The 22,302-nt window shown below is 41.2% G+C and overlaps 1 protein-coding gene across 1 annotated transcript in view; it reads left to right on the forward strand.

The window, feature by feature from the left end:
• PCSK5 (proprotein convertase subtilisin/kexin type 5) overlaps window positions 1-22,302 on the forward strand; it is a 309,676-nt gene that overhangs the window by 174,535 nt on the left and 112,839 nt on the right. The gene's annotated exons all lie outside the window — the stretch shown is intronic.

The following is a 22,302-nucleotide window of genomic DNA, read 5'->3' on the forward strand; positions in this document are numbered from 1 at the left end:
ATGGTCTATTCTGGAGAAAGTTCCATGTGCATTCGAAAAGAATGAGTATTCTGTTGTTCTGGGGTGTAGTGTTCTGTATATATCTATGAGGTCCATCTTGTCCAGTATGTCATTCAAACTCTTGTTTCTGTGTTGATTTTCTGCTTAGGTGATCTGTCTATTGCTGAGAGCGGAGTGTTGAGGTCCCCTACTATTAATGTATTATTATCTATATGTCTCTTTATTCTGGTTAAGAGTTGGCTTGTATATCTTGCTGCTCCCCTGTTAGGGGCATAGATATTTATAATTGTCATATCCACTTGTTGGATACACCCTTTAAGAATAATATAGTGTCCTTCTGTATCTCTAACAGCAGTCTTTAGTTTAAAATCTAATCTTTCTGATATAAGAATTGCTACCCCAGCTTTCTTTTGAGGTCCATTGGCATGAAAAAATGGTTTTCCATCCCTTCACTTTCAGTCTGGATGTATCTTTAGGTTCAAAATGAGTCTCTTATAGATAGCAAATGGATGGATCATGTCNTGTCTTTTTATCCAATCTGCAACCCTGTGGCATTTTATGGGAGCATTTAGGCCATTCACATTGAGAGTGATTATTGAGAGATATGATTTTAATGATGTCATGTTGCCTGTGAAGTTTTTGTTTCTATAGATTGTAAATTTCTGTTCTGTATCACTCTGGGGGCCTTATTACTTTTATAGAACCCCCCTTAATATCTCACGGGGCTGGTTTGGTGGTTACGAATTCCTTCAGTTTCTGCCGATCTTGGAAGGTCCTTATCTCTCCATCAATTCTGAATGACAGCCTTGTGGGATGAAGGATCCTTGGCTGCATGTTCTTCTCAGATAGAGCTTTGAAAATACCCCGCCAACCCTTCCTAGCCTGCCAGGTCTCTGTAGACAGGTCTGACGTTATTCTGATATTTTTCTCTCTGTACGTAAGGATTTTCTTCCCCCTGGCTGCTTTCAATACTGTATCCTTGGATCTAATATTTGCAAATTGCACTATCGTGTAGGTCTGTTCCCATTGACCTTGGGAGGGGTCCTCTCTGCTTCTTGGACATGAATGCTTGTTTCCTTTGCCAGATTAGGAAAGTTCTCAGCTACAATTTGTTCAAATATCTCTTCTAGACTTCTCTCTTTCTCCACCCCCTTGGGGATGCCGATGGATGCCGATGATTCTGACATTGGAACGTTTCATTGAGTCAGTAATCTCTTGTAATCTACATTCTTGAGATTGGATTTTTTTGAGGCAAGTTTCCATTTTAACTTTCTCTTCTACCATCCCATCCTCCAGTTCACTGATTCGTTCTTCTGCCTCAGTTAACCTGGCCGTCAGGGCATCTAGTTTTGACTGCATTTGATTAATAGCATTTTTAATTTCTGCCAGACTCGCTCTCATTTCTGCCCTTAGAGATTCTATATTCTCATTAATATTTTCGTTAATAGTTTTTTCAAGCCTACACATCATCTTGACCATTGTTACCCTGAACTCCATTTCTGACAATTTGGTTATATTCATATCCATTAGTTCTGTGGCAGAGACCACAGACTCATTGTCTTTTCTTTGCTGGGGGGGACTTCTCCTTCTCGTCATTCTGATGAGGAGAGGTTGCGGGGATGCCCAGAGCCCAAATTATTGACCAGGACCCAGACAGTGTGCACTTGTTTTATAGGGACCTTAGGGATGTGGGCTTCTTGATTTTTCAGCCTGCCTTCTGGGGGAGGGGCCTGCCGCACCGATACTCAGGCAACCTTGTTTGGGTAGAGTCTCCGTGTCCCCTGCGAGGGGGGATGGGGATGGGCACACTGTGAGCCAGTATTTCCAGGCTTTTGTTCTCTGGCGGCTTTCCCTGGCGGTTTGCTGTGCCTCTTCTGAGAGTCAGAGCAGCAGTGGCCGTATCCTAGCTTCTGTCTCAGAACAAAGAGATCACAGTCCACTCTCTACTGAGCTCTTCTGGACTCTTTAACTCTGTTTCTGTCGGTGCTGCTAAAAACCCTGCAGCGACCCGGGATGTGCGCCGCCCCACAGCCTGTGTCCCAGCCCTCACTTTCAGGGCCGGCATGTCTCTGTCCTTTGTGCTTCTAACGCCGCCAGCCGCCCCTGCATGCTCCCGAGCTCCCTGTTTCAATGAGTTTCGCGCACGCTCTGAAGTGCTGGTTTTCAGTCTGGTCACGCGCTCCCGAGCTCCCAGTATGAGCCTGGTTCCAGTGAGCACTCTGGAGCTCCAGTTTTCAGGCTGGTCGTGCGTGTTCCCTGGCTCACGGTCTCAGTCCGCTCTCTCACGGGTGCCGTCCGCGAGTCCGCCCGCTCCGCAGCACAAGTGGCTACCGCTTCCTGGTGCCCGAGCACGGCGGCTCCCTCCCCCTTCCCTTTATCTTCCGATATCTGTGAGCGGATTCATGGCTCCCCGCTTCGTACCTCAATACTCAGCACTGGAGATGTTCGTTTGTAGAGATCCAAATGTATCTTCCTGTGTCTCAGGCGGATTCCGTGGGCTTTCAGGATGGTCTGGTAGATATCCAGCTCAACTCGGGACCAGCTCAGAAAGGGTCTCCTATCCCTCCACCATCTTTTCTCCTCCTTGCAGAAAGTGGTCACTTTTCTGTTCATAGAGTTTCTGCTACTCCTTTCTTCATTCTCCAGGTGCGTTCATAGGTATTCAGAATGGTTTGGTAGCTCTTTAGCTGAATTCCTGAGACCAGACGAACTTTAGGTCTCCTGCTCCTCCGCCATCTTGGAATGCCTCCTCTTTTTCCTTTTTTTTGTAATGGAAACATGTGCATCCCTGCCTCATTCTCATGTCCTAGGACCATACAGCCAATTCTCTTCCACCATCAGGCCTCAGTTAAAATGCTGCCTCTCCCCAGAAGCCTTCTCACTGCTTGAACTAGAACCAAGTGCCGGCGATCCCTACCCTGCACCTGCTGAACTTTATATTCTCCCTGGTGTTACATAGAGTCATTATCATATTGTGCTTTATAACTATTCTGGGCTGTCTCTTCCTCACTAAATTGTATGTCCCAAGAGCAGATCTTTTGCTCTCCCCATCTTGATAGGCTTTGCCAAACCCATGGAGTACAGGGAACTCTAGTGAGCACTCAATAAATGTTTGTTGAATTTCATTTAATTTACGATGAATGACGCCAGCCACAGGATGATTGTATATTCAGCCCGGATTTGGAGTGGTGAAGTGCAAGCAGTTGGTTAATGTGATGTTGCAGCTGGAGTGCAAATAAAAATTCCCCTTCCACCTTTGTGGCATTGGTGTTGGGATGTAATCACAAGACTAAGCTAAGCTGTCTCCTGGTTATCCTGAAATAGATGGGAAGGGAAGGCTTATACACTCGTTCAGGATGTGCTTCCTAACTGAAATATCATTCAGACTTGGTTAAGACGTACTTTCTAGTTCTGTCAATTTTTAGCTACTCTAGAGCCCTTTAAAGCTATAGAATGGTGTTTTAAATCGTTTTGCCTAGAATTTTCCTTTCAAGGTGTCGTAACACCAAATGAATGTACTCTAAGTAATCTGGTGATTGCATTACCAAAGCCCTGGACTGGAGATTAGTATTCTCTCTATGCCATCCATTGAATGGTCATTCAAGTTCAATAAGTCAAGCTTAGTTCATATTTAATTTTCAGATTGTATGTGTATGGCTTTTAATAGAATATAAAGAGTGGGCTGGAATTTCTCATTAGTATAATATATTAATAATTAGTACTTAATCTCAATAGTGTGCATATAGACAGACAATGCCCCATTGACTCAGATGAGGGACCGATGTTTTTTCAAATTTATTTTCGCTAGGGCAGCTTTCATTCAGTGCTGATCTTAACTGGAAGTTCAATGTGTACAACCAATTAAAAATGTGGTACTTTGGTTGAAGGAGGAAAGGGTTAAGAAAGAAGATCAGCTGAGGAAGCTATTCAAACTTATAGGAAGATTATATTTAGAAACAAATTATTTTGAAAAAAGTGATTCTACATTCATTATTAATTATAAAAGTAACCCATGCTTATTAAAATAAATCATACTATAAAGATGAAATTAGAAAGAGACTCCCCACACAACTAGGTAACCACTGTTAAAAGTATGGACTCCACCTTTCTCCTTCCATGTGCATTCCCACAGCAAACAGGGATCCCATGCCTCCACGTGTTGCTGTTTTCACTTAACGATGTGTGATGGGCATTCTTCCAGGGTAATTCATAAGGATAGAACTCATTTATTGTAATGTTTCACCATTTTTCGAATATGGAGATGCTATAATTTATTCAACATTTCACTGACAATCTTTCAAGGTTTTAATCCAAAAAAAAAAGAGGCCAGCAGGGGGGCTGGGGATTGAGTTAAGGTAGTAACAAAAGAAATAACTCTTAAAAAAAAACAACAGATTATTCTCTGGCTGCTATCATAGCACATTCAGTTATGGAAAAGTGGTGACCCATTTGAATGTGTTTAGATCAACAGGATAGGTTTTTTTGTGTGTTTACTACACATAGGCTTCTGTACTCAGCCAGATTGAGTCCAGGATCTGTCATTTACTGCTCTCTGACCTGATACAGATCGAATTCCCTCTGCTCCTATTTCCTCATCTAAAGTAAGGCAATAACAGTACTTACAGAGATGTTATGAGGGTTAAAGGAAATGATAATGCATCTAAAGCTATTGACAAAATACCTGGAACATAATAGGTGCTCAAGAAATACATTTTATTTATAGGTATCTGTGTGTGTGTGTATAAATGTATATATATTTATTTACAGCTGTCTGTGTGCGTATGTAGATACACATGTATTTTTTTTCAGAGAAGACATCATGTCCTTTCAAAAAACTTTATATTTCTCCTCAGTCCCCCGTCCTTGTCTACCGTTTCTGCACTACAGAATTCTAGATGATTCCATGGAGTTACCTATGGTGGTGGATTAGAAGCAATATATAGAAATCAGCATAGACTTTCTGAGTTCTTGCACGTCCTATGCTTTGTTCTTCCTGTGTCTGTTCTTACCTTCAATTTCCTATGCCCTTAAAAGCACATCTTCCATTTCAAGATAATCTCTTGATATACAAATTCATTCAACTTATCTATGTTTGTAGTCTTGAATTTAATTTTTATTTTCCCAAGAGATGGTTCTCTAAATATCTATGAATATATAATTTAGTATTTTTAAAGCAGCATGTATTAGTCTTCCAGGAGAAAGAAACCTTCCACTTCTGTATTATCAAGCATCACATGGCACAGTACATTCTGTAGTCTTTGAGATTTTATTCTAATATGTGTTCTTTATATAATATACATTGTCAAATTTATAGAAAGTGATTGGATGAAAACTTTATAAAAAATTAGATTCTAAAGTGCAATGAAGAAATGAGTGATTTATTAGCTTCATGATTTAAGGAATGAAGGAATAAATAACTACTAAAATAGCTCCCTTGGGTAGCTGGATAAACCCGATGTGACCGCTTAAAGTCACTCTGGCCTGTTAGGGTTTTAACTGTATCACCTACAAAAATGCAGGAATTGAAATTTATTTATTCTTTCTACTAAATTCAGTGAGCTCCCACTTTCTGTACAAAGCAGATAAAGCAATGAAGGAGACATTTCAGTTTTATATGCAGCACATAAAAGTGTATACATTCTAGCAACAAGACCGGAAACAAACATAGAAACTGTCAAGACGACAAGCTAACGATAAGTGTTGTAAGTGAGGTAAACAGGTGAGGGGGCCGGACAGAACTGCCGTAGTTCAGGGAGATAGGGAGTCCTCTCTGAGGAGGGGGCATGTGAATGGGAACATAAATGGTAACAGGCCAGTTATGTGGAAGGAATGTTTTCTGCGGAAGAACCAGCACGAGCAAGACACCCAGAGTGGAGAACGATCGGGGTGTGTTCACAGAACAAAATGCTCATCTGGGTGATGGGAGTGAGGCGGACAGAAAGCAGGCAGTAGGAGATGGTTTGGAGAGGTCGTCAGGGGCCAGCCGCACAGGACTTTCTCAACCATGGAGGGTGTTTGCGATTTATTCCATTGCAGAAAACCCTTGGAGGTTTTCCAAGCAGTGGCCTGTTGGGACACAAAATTTTCAAAGCTCGCTTCTGTACAGGGAATGGACTCTATGCAGGAGAGGGACGGGGAGGCAGGAGCGGAAGATGGAAATGGTCCAGGGAAGAGGTGGTGATGAGCCGGACGAGGGGGGCAGCAACATCAGGACAAGTGGCGAGGGGGGGCCAAGAAGGAGAAGCCGAATGTATCAGGACAGATTTTCACAAAGGAAATATATTTTGCTCAGGGAATCCAAGCATCGATCACATCCATTCCTTCTGCTTCCTAACCAAAAAACGTAGCAAATATTGGATTTCAAAATGCTCCCCATTTCTTTACTATAAGTACTTGGTTCAGTAGAATGTGATACTCTTTTCAAAGACTAACAAAATCAGAATTGATTCAATTTAGAGTCTTTAGAATTAAGGAGCCAGCGTTGCATTAGACAAAACCGTGTTGAACAAATCATGTTACAGTTGACAACTTGCTCCTTTCCCCAGAGACTGCATTTTATTTGACACTAAGGAGCTGTAAAATTAAATGCAGGAATTAGAAGAACATAATTTGAGTTGCATACAATTAATGATGACGATGATGATGGTAATAGTGGTAATCATAATAATCATGATACTAAAACACTCAAGATTTGCCATTCTGTTAGCATATGGTCGTCAGTCCTCTGAGCCCCAAAATAGATAACTTTTAGTATTCACAGTGGTCTCATAAGATAGATCCTGTTCTCCCCAATTTTACAGAAAATAGATACTAAGCGGAGCTAAACAAGTCAGAATGTGGGCCTCAGAGAAATCTAAAAAATGATTTTGCATGTCGTCATTTCTGCTTTATTGGACACATCTAACCTCCTTGTATCATCCGTGACCACGTAGGGGAGCTTTTCTCCTGTGCCTGTGGTGAATGAATTTCTCACCTTCTACCTAAATCCTCCTCCTCCGTTTCTTCACTGAATGCCTTAGCTTCTCACCTCGCTGAAGACATGGCTCAGTCAGTTCCCTCTCTTCTCATCATCAAACCTTCCCTCTCATCTGTGCTTCTGCCAGCCACATGCCATCAAGTCTATCTCAGAAGACAGAGAGGAGACTCTCTCTGCGGTTTTCTTCTATTTTTCCAATTTCTGACTCATTTCTTTTTTGTCCCTGGGAAACCATTGTTCATACTTGTCCTCTCCAAGCTCTTTTTCCATTGTGTCTTGAAGCCACTCATCAGAACCCTGACCGCTCGCTGCACTGAGTCTGTTCTTGTCAAGACCACAGTGACCTTCTTAGGTGAAACCCAGGGCTCTTCTCTGATCCCTTATGTCTTTTGTCCTGGTAAGGAGGCCAGCCTGCCTGCCTCTTTGGTCCGCAGTAAAATACGCACGCTCCAACCCTTCAGAACCCTTCTCTTCTTCTGTTTAGTGTATTTCCTTATCTTGCTGATGAATTGTCTCCTCCATAAAGGCCCAGAGTGTTTCGTTCCATGCTAGATCCCAGAGACCTAAAACAGTGTCTGTTTAGTGATGAGTGAACAAATGTGTGGGTGAATTCCATGCCAGTTTTCTGCATATACTGAGTGAATTTATGTTAAGGATCACACTTGGATTGGTTTTTTTAATTAATATCATGGAAATGAGTTACTAACATAACGGAATTTCCTGGCGATTAACGCACACAGACTACGGATTCAAACTCCTATGGGTTTCAGTACGTTCTTACCGTGTTCGAGTTAATTAGCCTCTCTGAGGATCAGTTTGTGCCTCTGTAAAATGGAGCTAAATGCTAGTAATTCCTTTATAGGACTGTTGTGAGGATTATATGATTAATGCCTGTAAAATACGCAGCAGAGTTTCTAGAACATAGTGAAGTCTCTAATTATGAGTCTTCATCATTATCACTTCTGAAAAGGCCAGGGTGATAAAAGTGAAAAAGCAATTAATCGTGCAGAATACTGTAAAAAGCCTTAATTGTCCAAAATCCCTGAGTTAGTGAATTAATCCATTTCATATTTCTGAGTAATCCTTAAAGAAGGTAAATATACAGTCTTGAGATTATTATTAACGAATGTTCAAAATAAATGGAACAGAATATCCGAGAGAATATTTTCCGAAGTCTATTCCATAAAACACTAATTAATAAAATGCCCCAAGCAGGAGGGGAGGGGTGGAGGATTTTGCTACCAAATAAGCTCGAGAAATGCTATTTCTTATACGCTCCCTTTCGAAACTTAAAAGCATATTAAAGGCTCTGAGAAGTTCTGCAGTGAAGAGATGTGTGTAACTTGATTTACTCAATGTTCTAAATTTTAGCCACCCAAGAGCTTTTATTTGTGTGACTTGTTTTGGATTGGTGTTAAATTGAATTTCATTTTAAATTGTTTGGAACTGCTTTACGAAAATTCAGTTACACCCATTAGACCTTGAGAACCAAAACATTAGAACTAGAAAGAGTTTGAGTGGCTGAATTGTTTTTACCAACATTTGTGTATTTGTTTGCTGGTTGATGTCACTACGGTTCACCCCGTCTACCTTCCTAAAAGGTGGGATTTCTTCTTTTCTTCAGGCTAGTCATCCAGTAAGTCTTTCTTTCCTGTTTTACTTCCTAAAAGTCTATAGAATGTGCCCTCTTTTTTTTTTTTAAGATTTTATTTATTTATTTGACAGAGATAGAGACAGCCAGCGAGAGAGGGAACACAAGCCAGGGGAGTGGGAGAGGAAGAAGCAGGCTCATAGCGGAGGAGCCGGATGTGGGGCTCCATCCCAGATCGCTGGGATCACGCCCTGAGCCGAAGGCAGATGCTTAACCGCTGTGCCACCCAGGTGCCCCTAGAATGTGCCCTCTTGTCCTCACAATTAGAACCAGCGCCTCTCAGACGGACTTGAGCCCTCAGTGTCCTTCCACATCTTATTCTCCTGGCTTGAGCTTCAACTTTCAATTCAACATGAACACTGCAGGCAAAGAAATACTTTTTTGTATGTAAATCTTGTCCTTTGTCTTCTCTTTAAAACTCACCACTTCTCCCTCTGACCAACAAGGAATATTCTAAGCTTCTTAGAAGGGCACAAAGGTCTCTCACAATCTTGCCAGGGGTCTCAGAATCAAAATTTTACATGTCATCGAAGGAAAGGACCGTTTAAATGTTACTCTCATTCAAACTGACACAATTCCACTTACCATGGTGAACTTTTGGCCTGGCTCCTTGGGATGACTGGCAAAGACTTCCTTCAGAGGAAACTCTGCTTTGTCTGCCCAGGCGGTTCTAAATAGGAAAATGAATTTATAAAATGAATGAGTCAGCTGATGGTGTTTCAGATATTAGTGACCCAACGTTTGGTATCAGAATAAGAAGCTAACTGCCTGGACTTTTCTTTGATAGACTCTTTATTCATTCATTTATTCCTGATTGCATTCAGGAGACATTCACATCGGGTAGTCTGGGTACTTCGCTAGGTGGTAGGGAAAGATGAGTAACACTCAGCGGTTGTCTTTGGGAAACTCACCATGTAATGATGAATAAATGTTCTAAATAAAGTGCAAACAAATTCCCCAAGCCCCTTCAGTGGCTAGAATCTCATAAGCGATGAGAAGGACAGATTACCTGACACACAATTACAAAACTTTTTATGTTCAGTCCAGTTGCCCTGCGATCATCTTTTTTTTTTTTTTTTGGCCCCATTTGGGTTATTAAACTTTATTAATACTTGGTGCATTTTTACATTCGTCAGCGGGCATCTCACACCTGGACAGCTTTTCACAATTTCCTGACAAGGGTATTTTATAACATCCTTTAGAAAATAAGCAAAAAATTGGAACTGAATCTTTTCCCTTTTTTTGTAATCAGAAAACCCTGTTTCTCAGATCACCAGTATTTCCCTTATTGTTTTGCTCAAGAAATAGTTCTCAGGTCCCCACTATGTGCCAAGTAGCATTTGGCATTTATCTTATTCTTATTTGGAGAAACCATGTAGCTCATTCCTCATATAGTAGGAGCACTGATTCTAGACTGTACTTAACCAGGCTATCTACAAGTATACTTTCTATTCCAGATCATTTTTCTTTGAGCTTTTTAGGCTTGGGGGTTATCGATGAAAGCCTTCCAGTGCATTCATCACAGAACCAATGTCAAGGATGGGGAAACAAAATTAGGTGAAATCCAAGTCATTGGCCCCCAATCTCCCTTCATCCCATCCTCACGCTGTTCTTCTCAAGGCCTCCGGATGGAAACCAGGACATTTAATGAACATCTGTTAGTACATGCCTGGCTGTTGAGTCTTCTATGAAGTCTCTGATTACTGTATCCCCTTCCCATCATCAGTTTCCTTTTCAATTTACCAGATTTTACACCTGATTGGATATTTGGAATATTGGCTAAAAACACAGCATTACTTTACAGTCACACACTGTCCCTTATATGTACATATGTGCACATACACACAGTTCTCCACCCTTAAATTAAAGGCATATGTTCACCAGAAGGGGAGAGGAGGGGTATAATGAGCTTGTATAATAAACGCAGTAATAATAATCATAATAAAATTAACCAATTCCACTTGGGAAGAATATATTTTTATCTGATACACATCCAGCTATAGCAGGCTTGGTACCAGTTTGCATTTTAATAAATGACAGATTGCTGTTAAATTAGTTGGCGAATGTTTTAAAACGTTGGCATCGTCTATGGATAGGCAAAGATAGACAAGGGAGTTTATTTAATATTGGCTCCACTTAATCAAAATTGACTTTAACTGGGGTTTGTTTTAAAAATCCTCCATTAGTATTTAACTATATCCTGGTGGAAACTCTGTGTCTTTAGAGCTGTAACAAAGCTAAGAAGTGATTTGCCAAATGGACCCAATCTAACATTTTCCATCTTGGACGCGAAGAGTTGTTTGTCTTTATAAATACGTATGTGGTTTCACGTTCTATAATCTTAAAGTTATCTGTTATCCAAGTATCAGATTTAGATTCCTATGTTATTGTGAACTGTGATGCATTTGTATGGAAAGGAGCACAAATTTCTCCCAGCCTTGTAGGGGTGCAAATGTCAAAGAGTTACTGTCACCTTGTTCTTAGTTATAGAGATTCATTTTTTTTTAAAGATTTTATTTATTTATTTGACAGAGATAGAGACAGCCAGCGGGAGAGGGAACACAAGCAGGGGGAGTGGGAGAGGAAGAAGCAGGCTCATAGCGGAGGAGCCTGATGTGGGGCTCGATCCCATAACGCCGGGATCAGGCCCTGAGCCGAAGGCAGATGCTTAACCACTGTGCCACCCAGGCGCCCCTAGAGATTCATTTTTAACCCTGTGAGTTGTTCATATTAACTTTAGCAAATGCCATTCTAATTCCCTCTGTTCTACCTAGGGATTAAGCAGATACCAGTAACAGACTTTCTTTTTTTTTTTTCCCCATTTGTTTTGTTCTCTAGATAGTGACATATAGGGGAGGATGTGAAGCCCTCTCCACAGGCATCATTCTAGTACAGTCTGGATGTCCCTACTCCTAGGGAAAATACAAAAATCCTACAGGGATTGGATTAGGTCAAGTTAAGGTCCATACCAATCCTGAATTTCTGTGATTTAGAGCATTAATTTCAGAAAGGTAATGGAAATTTTCTTTAACAAAACTTGGCAGTAACTAGATAAAATTAAAAAAAAAAAAGAGGCCACTGTGAAATAAACAAGGATAAAGTGAACTGAGTTGATAATAACAAATGATGTTAAAGTACATGTGATTTTTATAACAGGTTTTGTTCACTTGTCCTGAGCTTACGGTTCTCTTCTTTAAGAGGAAGACAATCAAACTTTAATGTTCAGGATCGTGAACGTTACGATTACTATTATGGTAGCCACTTGGGTTAGGCAGAAGGATGATCTTCATAGGACCTCACCAGTTTACAGATTTGGAAACTAAGTCTTAGCAAAGTAGGTAACCTGACCATTAAGAAGCATGAGTGTGGCTCTGACCCGGTCTGTCTTCTGGCGTGTGAATGTTGGGTGAATCTGTACCTGTCAAGTGTGTCACATGGGCCTGTCTCTGCTCATTCACCTCTCTCCTCCATAGCTGTCATTATGGTCATGGAAGTGGACGCTACCACAGGGACCTCGCCCTTCCCTGAAGTCCTGGGAGACATCGTTGGGGCAACTGACTTGGCCTATTCTCAACTTCACTGTATTGTCTCTTTCTCTTCCTCCCCGGATGCAAGCTGCGAGAATGTAGAGTACTGACCTGAGTCACAGAGAGCCGGGTTGAGATCTTCTTGGTTCCCCTCCAGTGTTTTGACCCGGGTCAAGTTACTAAGTTATCAGAGCTTCTGCTCCCTAAGAAAAGACTATGATAATGCTGACTTTGTGGAGCCCTCTTGAAGACTGGCTGATCGCCCATCTGCAGGCTCAGACCTCCTGCTGGTCTTCTCCTCAGAGGAAAGGCCATGTCTGATGCATCTGTAAGGACCCCAGACTACCCACTGCTGGAGCTTGTCAAAACCATAAGCTTAACATCAAGTGTAATCTCTTCAGAAGTGTGATTGGCTTTCATTGGAGTCAGGAATGTGTTTATGGGAAGAAACTGTGAAGGGCTGATTTTCTCTAGTTCAGAAATATTAAGGGCTGCTCCACAGAAGACCAAGGTTGTTACTTCTTGGAGTAGAGAGGCCTGTGACATTCAAACCCCTGGTGGGCTTTGGAGGGGAGCAGCTTTCTTGCCCTCTCCATGTTGACCGGTCCCCCATGGTGAGGCATTCTGTAACCTAACACAGAGAAGAGAATAAATCTTTCATTACTGCTAGAGTTTCCCTCTGTCCTCCTTTCCAAACGCCTTTCCAAACATTTGCAATAAATTCCTCTCATACCACTGTTGATAGTAAATATTTTGTATTCTCTATAAAAGGAATATTTCAAATTTTACTCCTTTAATAGAAATTTGAAGGTGTGGTATCTTCCTGGGCAGTTTCATAATGGGTAACTAATATTAATATTGGAAATGTCCTTCTCAATTTCATAAACCTGTCTCTCCAGAAACAATCCTGAGCATGATTTTGTCTTTGCTCTGGGATGATCCAAGATATAGAAACTTTTCTCCTGTATGTCATCTTGTTCTCCCCAAAATGGGAATGCTGGAATGGTGGGTGTACCCCGAATGGCTGCCTTGGTGCTGATAATTATTGATTGTGTTGGGGCACCTGGGTGGCTCAGTTGGTTAGGTGCCTGCCTTTGGCTCAGGTCATGATCCCGGGGTCCTGGGATCGAGCCCTGTGTCAGGTATTGTTATAGCATCTTGGGATGAGGAGTTGAGAAACATAATTTGCATATTCCTCCTCCCAGCCAGCATTCCGGGTCCCCAGGCCATGGGAAAACAGCTTGAGTAGGGCTCAAATCTTGGAGGCTGTGGGAGTGACCAGAAGTAAATATTAACCTGATTTCGCAGAGGTTCAGTGAATCAGATGAAGACAGGCCTGAGAAAAAAATGGAGGATTGACCATTATGAATTGACCGTAGAGAAAACATTAATACTAGGCAATTATTTGGAAATTGTTGATTTGGCAAATGAGATAAGGCAGGAGGAGAAAGGTGTTGGTGTTTTTTTGTTTCTTCTTTGTTTTGTCCAATCCACTAAATCACGTTATGTTGCAATGTGAGGACCACCCCATTGCATTCGTACTCAGTGGGGATCAGCATTTCAGTCAAGATGGGAGTGGACCCATCTGGTTCCGGCTCTGCCAACTTCATTCCCTTAGTTTTCTGATGCAGGAATTTAAAATTTCAACGTATAAACAAACCTCTTATGTATCCAGTTTTCAATAATATCTGTAGCATGTTATTCAGCTCCAAATTTTCCTTATGTAAAGTTCCTAAATGTACAGAATATCCAAAGGATCGTAGGAATAAAATTCTGTGCTTGAAAACATACTTATTTCCATTTGCACACACACATGGGTTTTAGTTCCTTCTAGATCTACTATCTTTTCTCCATGAAAGACGGATTTTCTTTTCCCAGTGATTCTTGACAAATAAACAAAGTGAAAGAAATCTGCACTGTTGTAGTACTGTTGTCGAGAGCCAAGGATCACGCCATGGTGCACTTTGGTGATAAAGTGTCAGAAGCTCAACCTTCAGTGTCAACCCTTCTGAGGAAAGGCAGCCCCGGCACAGGATTGGTTCTACCAAGCCTTTAGTGAGTTGATGTTCTCCTGAATTTATATTTTGGCCGATAGGGTGGCTAAGCAACTCATTTTGTTTTTATTTTTTTCTATGCACACGATAACCATAAATGTAGCTTTTTATCAGGAACCTGAGTCTGGGCGAGTTCTGCATTCACAGAGTTGATTAATTTTTATGCTCGTTTTGACCACTTATTCCAAGTGTCCTTTTAGAAAACTGAGCTAAAGTCACCTTTAGGTTTCCTAAACTGAGAGCATCAGACTGCTCGCTCAGATACTAGAACGTGAACAGTGCTGTAAAATTGCGTATACATAAGTACAAATGTATTTATCGTTTCATCAGAAATGCTTGCAAGTATTGTCACCAATAGTCAGTTCCATAATCACAAATTGGGTTCTCTTTTCCTTTATAAAGGGAAGTGGGCTGCATTTGGTATGCATGGCAAGCATATAAAATGGCTTTTCATTTGGGCATGGTAAACTTAATATGATCGTAATAACTGCATCTATTTTCAATGTATTAAAAAACCTACAAAACATTAAAAAATGCTTAATATACACGGCTTAGCCACACATCGTGTACACAGCAAATCAGAAGAGAGAAAGCCTGTTGGGGGGCAGAAAAGGTGGGTGAGGTTGAGATGAAGGGGAAGAGAAGGTGAAGTCCTATCACACAAGAAAAACTAGGAAGACAAAATGGGGAGAAACAGCTTACCATTCGCAAAAGCCTTCTTCACCTCACTTTTAGTCCTTAAAAAAAAATAACTGCATATGTATTTTCCATCTTTTTCGATCATCAACATGCTTGGACAGGGTAAATTGCATAGAGTGAGAATGGTGAAGACCCGCCCACGGAGTATTTTTTGTAAGCCACTCTGTGGATATTGTGACAGTCCTTCCTCCAGATTCGATGTAGGGCTACATGGCAGCTTGGGCAGTGGACACACTAAAGTGGGTATGGAAAGATGAGGAAGAGCAGTGGGGGGAGGCTCTGGGGCCCAAGGAGCGTTGAACATCAGCAGGTGTTGGCTATCTGTTGAAATCATCTTTGGGAAGCATTGCTAAGCATTTTCAGTCCTAGAACTTTTGCTTGGAAACAAGTGGAATTAGTGAGCTGTTGGCTGCACTCCAGTTACCAAATAAACCATAATTGATGACAGTTTGGTTTTTCCTGAAAGTAGTTCTTCTGTTTTGCTTAATAATTCTGAGAGCACAATAATGAAATATTCGGAGAGCAGAAATGGAATCCAGTGGAACCTGGATACCCTTTACATCAGGCACTCCGACTCGCAGAGGAAGTAGATCATAAAAATAAGGGCTGCCTGTGCGTATTTTCTGGGGGAGGGAAGACCCCGCAGTAGAGTCCTGATGAAGTTAGCACTCTGGCATAGGATTGTTTCTGGCAGGGCAGCGCTTCCCCTCCAGATTCCTAACCCCCAGAGGATACATCTCCTTTTAAGAACATCTCGTTCCCTGGTGTTCTGGTGGGGGGTGGCCCACTGTCTTCCCTGGGTCCAGATGTGTCTCACCTAGAGCTGACCCTTGAACAGTGTGTACAGGAGGGCCACTGACCCCCTGCACAGTCCAAAATCCACGTATAACTTTTGATTCCCCAAAAACTTAACTACTTGACCAGCAGTCTTATTGATAACACACAATTAACATACATTTTGTATGTTATATGTATTATATACTGTCTTTTTATAATAAAGTAGGCTAGAGAAAAGAAAATGTTATTAAAATCATAAGGAAGACAAGGCACATTTACACCGCTGTACTGTATTTCTTAAGAAAAAAATCACATATGAGTGGATTCGTGGAGTTCAAACCTGAGTTGTTCAAGGGTCAACTGTAATTAATTTTCCTACCCCAGTCCTCATCTTGCCCCAAAGAACTGATTCAAAAAATAAATCACAGGCTTTAGTCTTTCCCAAAGATGTCTTACTGTATCCATATCATGACTACATTTTCTTGGTCCATTCCCAAAGAAGACTTTGTCCCACCAAATTCTACCAGAATTGTCTCCTAGGCGTTGGAAGTTGTGTGATTATCTGACTTGTCCTCAATTATGGATTGTATTTCTTCTTGGATTACTTTTTAGGTCACCTTTAAGACGACTTTGTTTTCATGTGAATCATCTCTCCTACTGATGATAATAATTCAAAGGGTTATTAACAATTGCTTTAAAAAACAGTATATATTTTAGAATTCTGGAACATTTTGTGTGAGAGCTACACATGACTTTCAGAAGTGTGTTATTGTGGTCTTGCCTTTATATTATGTTTTGAGACCAGACCTATTTCCGTCAATGAACCTGCTCTGTTAAGGAACCAGATTGATTTTGTTATCAAAGATGAGTAGTTCTTTCTTCATATCTCAGCTACCACATATTATGGGTGTCCTTGTCTTTCCTCTGCCTCTTCTGGCCTGAAGCCCCTCTATCTGTGATCCAAGCATGGAAGAGCTTCTTTGGAGGGTGTTGCTCTTTTCTCACCAAGAGAACAAATATCAAAAAAAGATGGTGAGCGGAATGGTGAAGGACTTTGGCAACTGGGTACACAGGCTGTGCTTGGAAGACGTCACAGATAAAGGAAAGTTCCTCATCATGTGTTGTATTGTCCTGTCTCTTGGTGTTGACACACACATATAGATCTTCTGATCAGATTCTTAGGGACCTCCATCCCCCATCTTCCACCACATTCTGCTGATATGTTGGCTTGCCTGTTACTTAGTGTTGCTTGGTTTTCTAATCTGTAAAATACATCTCTAACTTGCTGGGATTGCTCTAAATTCTGGGATTGCTCTAAATTCACTAATATTTGTGAAAGCACCAGCACAGTGTCCAGCGACATTTTTTTTTAAATTTCAGGAATCTTTGGTCACTTATTCGTGCCCCTTTAAGAATATTTTCTAAATGATATGGGAAAGAAAGTAATAGTAGAATACTACATAAAATCTGACCACATTGGCTGAAAAATTATCACACCATTTTAAAGAAAGAAAGTTGGTTCCATCGAACTCTCTAGGTTTCAAAACCTGGCTTGGGGTGTAGGATTTAATTGGTAATGCTGTGTAAAGTAGCCTTTTCTGACCTCCGGAAACACAAGAAAATCCAGTTCCTTTCTAGCCTTCAGTAATAAAATTTGGGGGCATTATAAATTGATGTTTGTAGGGCACACACGAGAAGAAACACATGCACAATTAAATACGCAATGAAAAAGAATAGAGTTTGGTCAAATGGATCTTACTTGGATTTCACAAAATATTTTGCCTTGAGTTCACTAACTTTTAACTTGGTGCTCAATTAAATTGGAGCATTTTTTTCTTTTTTCATCCAAAGCCTATTTAAATAACCGGTTGCAAACATAATACTTTACCAAACTAGAAAATGGCATTTCCTACTCTTTGGGAAAATATGTGTCTCCAGATTCTTTACTCTTTATTCTACTCTGCCCACCTTCCTTTCTTTCCCTACATTCCCATATTAAGATTTCATTCTTAAATTACTCTGAATTTTTGGAGAAATGTCCAGATTCTCTTTTACCACATGTTTTGATTTTCTGAATATTGCACACTAATGGAAATCTGCTGTGCATCTGTAGTAAATAAATCTTTGAATTGCTAATTGTTTCAGATTAACCCCACAGATCTATAGCATAGATCTTTATGGCATTTTCAGCCCACAAATTAGCCTGTTTATTTCTTGGACTTTAATCATAAACCATACACACATGCATAAGGGTCAGAATGCCTGATAGATAGTGTGGCGTGGCGGCAGCATCTGTATATTCTGTCACCTCCATGGGGCGGGGGGCAGGCCACCCTTTATCTCCCCCCTTCCCTTGTATTAGCCTGGGCCACCATAATGGAATACCACAGACTGGGTGGCTTAACAACAGAAATGTATCTTCTCAAAGTCCGGAGGCTGAAAGTCTAGAAGTCCATGAATCCAGTGCCAGCAGAGTTGGGTTCTGGTGACATCTCTCTCCTCAGCTTAAGAGACAGCCACCTTCTTGCTGTATCTTTACTGTATTTAATACAGTTGCATTGGGGTTAAGATGTCACCGAATGAATTTGAAGGTAGGGGACCCAACTCCATGACACAGCTTAAGGACAATGCCAGGTGTCTCCCATGAGATTGTCCAGATCCTCTCTCCCTTTCTCTCCACAAGCTCCACACTCAGGGATACTGATCCCTATGGCCTCCCAGGTCCTCAGGCTTCTGGGAGAGAGATGGAGAGGAGAAAGAGACTAGGGTCTCAGTACATATTCCCCTGGCCCCCTTCCAGCAGGGCCACCATGGGTTGGTATGTCCCTTAATCATTTCTCAACTCATACTAGCCCCTCTGTTTCCAGTTCCAGTGATGCCCCACACACACACCCCAACTTCCTTGCATCGTAAGGGGACTGGGTGGTTATTGATCTCATACTGTCCTTTGATGTTTCCCTTCACCATACCCAGTAGTAAAAGAATTCCCTCAAATTATCTTTGATAGAGGGATGTCACCTCTCTCTGGAAAGGACATTTCCAGGGCAGTGGCAACCTACTGTTCTTTCAACCATTCTTTCTTTCAACCCAGCAGATGTCCTGGTCCCCATAATAATGACCTAGTTCCTTCACAGTGGTGTCCTCTCTGGAAGCCGCCATGGTAGAATGACTTGTGGACCTACTTCTGAGGCAGCCCTGGTCAGGTTGGGATTTCTAGGCAGAATTTTGCATCTGAACCTCCATCCTTCTCCCTGAGGATGCTCAGGACCACGCATGCATCCTTTCTTTATCATTTTAATCCTGACACCAAGTCTGGAAAGAACTTGGAGGCTGCTCTGCTCTTAGGTTCTAAAGCCAAGTTCCAGTGAAGACACTAGAGCTTTGGCTACAAACAGTACAGCAACCACCAGCCTTGTTTTTGCCCAAAAGAAGACTATTGTTGAGGGTTAAGGGCACAGGCTTTAGCTCCAGTTGGATTTGAAACTCTGGCTCTGGCATTCATGAGCATTTCTGAGCCTCAGTTTACCCGTCTATGAAATGATGATATAGACTTGAATTGTGCAGAATAATGTTTGTACGGTACTTAGTGCATAGTAAGTTTCTATAAATGTTAGTCTCTGCTGCTTTTAGTGCACAATGAACCTACTGTGTGTAAAACCCCTCTTGATCATAAAGTAAAAATTATCTCTTAAGAATTGGCCCTGTGGGGGCACCTGGGTGGCTCAGTCGTTAAGCATCTGCCTTTGGCTCAGGTCATGATCTCAGGGTCCTGGGATCCAGCCCCACATTGGGCTCCCTGCTCAGCGAGAAGCCTGCTTCTCCCTCCCCCCCTCCACCTGCTGGTGTTCTCTCTCTCTTGCTGTGTCTCTCTCTCTCTGTCTAATAAATAAATAAAATTTTTAAAAAAAGAATTGGCCCTATGTTTCCCCTCTTAAGAGGGGAATAAATGTGTTTCTGTTTATAAAAATCATATATGGTCATGGAGGGATGGTATGAAAAAGAAAAAAAAAAAATCCTAATCTTACCAAGCAGAATTAAGTTCTGTTACATTGTCACTTTATGGTCACTTCATGCATATAACTTTATATACATTAACTTCTTTACACACACATACACACACACACTCAGCCACACATACATTTTTTTTCTAAACTGAGACCATATTATATCATTTTGTATCCTCCATTTATAATTACACTGTGAACATAAAAGTACCCTCTAAATATTTTCTTCTTAAATATTCTTTTAAAGCTGAGTACGTTTTTAAAGATCTTTTCGGTGAATTTTACACATAGGTACCCAGTGATAATTTTGTATAGGTGTGTATATGTGATTATGGCATACGTGCTTTTTCGTGGTTTTATGGTTCTTAATCTAGTATCTGTTCCAGTGCTGTTTAAACCAGAAGTGTTTTCGCATTATTTCATGCATTCTCTTGACCTGTCAGAGAAAGCTCCACTGTGACTGTGCTTTTTGCCAGCAACACAGTCCCTCAGTGTGTGATAGAGAGAGTACATATTGATGATGAATTGAACCCTTCCTTCTCTGGCTGTCATGTTCTGTCTCTGAGGTGAGGGTCTGAGTCAGTCACCAGAGTTTCTCAATCTGGCCATCCACACCATAGTGAGGAGTAATTCCTTCTGGAGATTTACAAAGCATTGCACAAAATCCCTCGTTTATGATGGCTTAGTGATTTTTGCCTCCTTCTGTACATTTCAGGAATATTTTGATGACAAACTGAAGGAAGGTAAACCAGACCCAGCTGTCTAGTGGCAAGAACATCCAGAACTTTCTCTCCCTCTCTCTTCATGAATTTTTCCCATTCCTGTGCGATCATATTGCATTTTTCCACATTGAAAGACAAAAAGAAATCTATGTTCAGGTCAAATTGTGTCATAAATATTCTCTTCCTTGAGGTTTCACGGTCAGAGAGAGTTTATCAAGGATATTTCAAATTCTTTGTCATCTCTCCTTCCTTGGCTCTTTTACCAGAAATTCCAAAACAGCATCCCAAATACTTTCCCTCCACCTGAGACCATAAAAGCTAGGGCCTGGAAGCAAGAAAGAGGTTCAGTCATCCCCATCTAGTGACTTCGTTTCTCACTCTCTAATTACCAAATGATAGATTTGGCCTACGTGTCCTTCAGTGTGACTTCTGGTTTTAAAAAGGTTAAATTTCTGAGGGGTTCAGCTCCAGCTATTCAGAGAAATACATTTCACTTTGGCTAACTTCTCTCTTTTCTTCTGAAGATCTTATCTTACGGAACCAAATAGTCATTATGCTTCGGAATGTCTATGTTCTACTTTGCTTCTTCTCCTTAATCATTTTATGACCTCAGGAAACTCTGCAAATGGATGCCAAGTTTTGGCATAAAGAATGTAACCCCATCTCCTAGCCTTGTAAGAAAAATTTCACGGATCGGGTTGAAGAAGGTATCCGCCATTTCCAGACATGGCACCATCCATGTTTGGAAAAAACATCCAATTGTGCCTCCCGTAGAGTTTTCCGATGAACAATCACTTATCAAATTCTACAGTAGGGGACTCTGTTTCATTTTGTTTAACTTAAAGTTTCCCAAACATACTTAATCTTGAAATTTTTTTTATTTCTGGTAGCATCCATTAACATCCTTCATAATTAGTGTCCCTGCCATACACAAGGGAGGCACAACTCTAAAAGGCACATTATCCCTAATTCTGCGCCTCACCAACAATGTGACCTGGGGATAAATCACATAACCTCTCCACACCTCATGTTGCTCATATGTCAACTGAGGGAGCATAAGAGCCCCTATTTCATATGGATGAAGAGTTAGCGCACTAGTATAGGTCTGTACTAATTACAGCTAATGACAGTCCAACTCTGGGGTCCGGCTGTGTGGCTTCAAATTTTGTCCTTCCACTTCCTAGCTATCTGACCTTGGGAACACTTCTTAATTTCTGTAGCTCAATTCTTCATCTGTATAATGGGGACAAAAACTGTACCATTCCCACAGGGCTGTTGGAAGAGTTCAGCCTGATTCATGTAAAACAATTATAATTGTGCCTGGTCTATGGTGGGTACCTAATGAACATTAGGCCTCTTATTGTCATCACTGGCGCTCTTGTGACTTCTATGTGACATGTGAAAAGGTTTATTTTAGGTTTTTTTATTGGGATATAATTGGCATATAACATTGTATTCATTTCAAGCATACAAAAGAATGCTTTGATATTTGTGTATTGGGAAATGAGTACCACAGTGGGTCTAGAGCTTTTAAGATCTATTCTCTTAGCGATTTTCAAATAAACGATACAGGATTATTAACTATAGTCACCAGGCTGTACATTACATCCAGATTGTTTTAGTTTGTAAAAGCAACTCCTCTTCGGGCGCCCCCGGGGGGCTCAGTCGGTTAAGCATCTGACTCTTGATTTCAGCTCAGGTCCTGATCTCAGGGTCGTGAGATCAAGCCCTGGGCTGGGCTTCATGCAAGATTCTCTCTCTCAGCCTCTCCCCACCCTCCCCGTGCTTTTTCTCTTTCTCTTTAAAAAAAATAAAAATTAGGGGCGCCTGGGTGGCTCAGTCTTAAATGTCTGCCTTCGGCTCAGGGACTGATCCCAGGGTTCTGGGATCGA

The sequence above is a fragment of the Ailuropoda melanoleuca genome, chromosome 17 (assembly GCF_002007445.2).
Source record: "Ailuropoda melanoleuca isolate Jingjing chromosome 17, ASM200744v2, whole genome shotgun sequence".
NCBI lineage: Eukaryota > Metazoa > Chordata > Mammalia > Carnivora > Ursidae > Ailuropoda > Ailuropoda melanoleuca.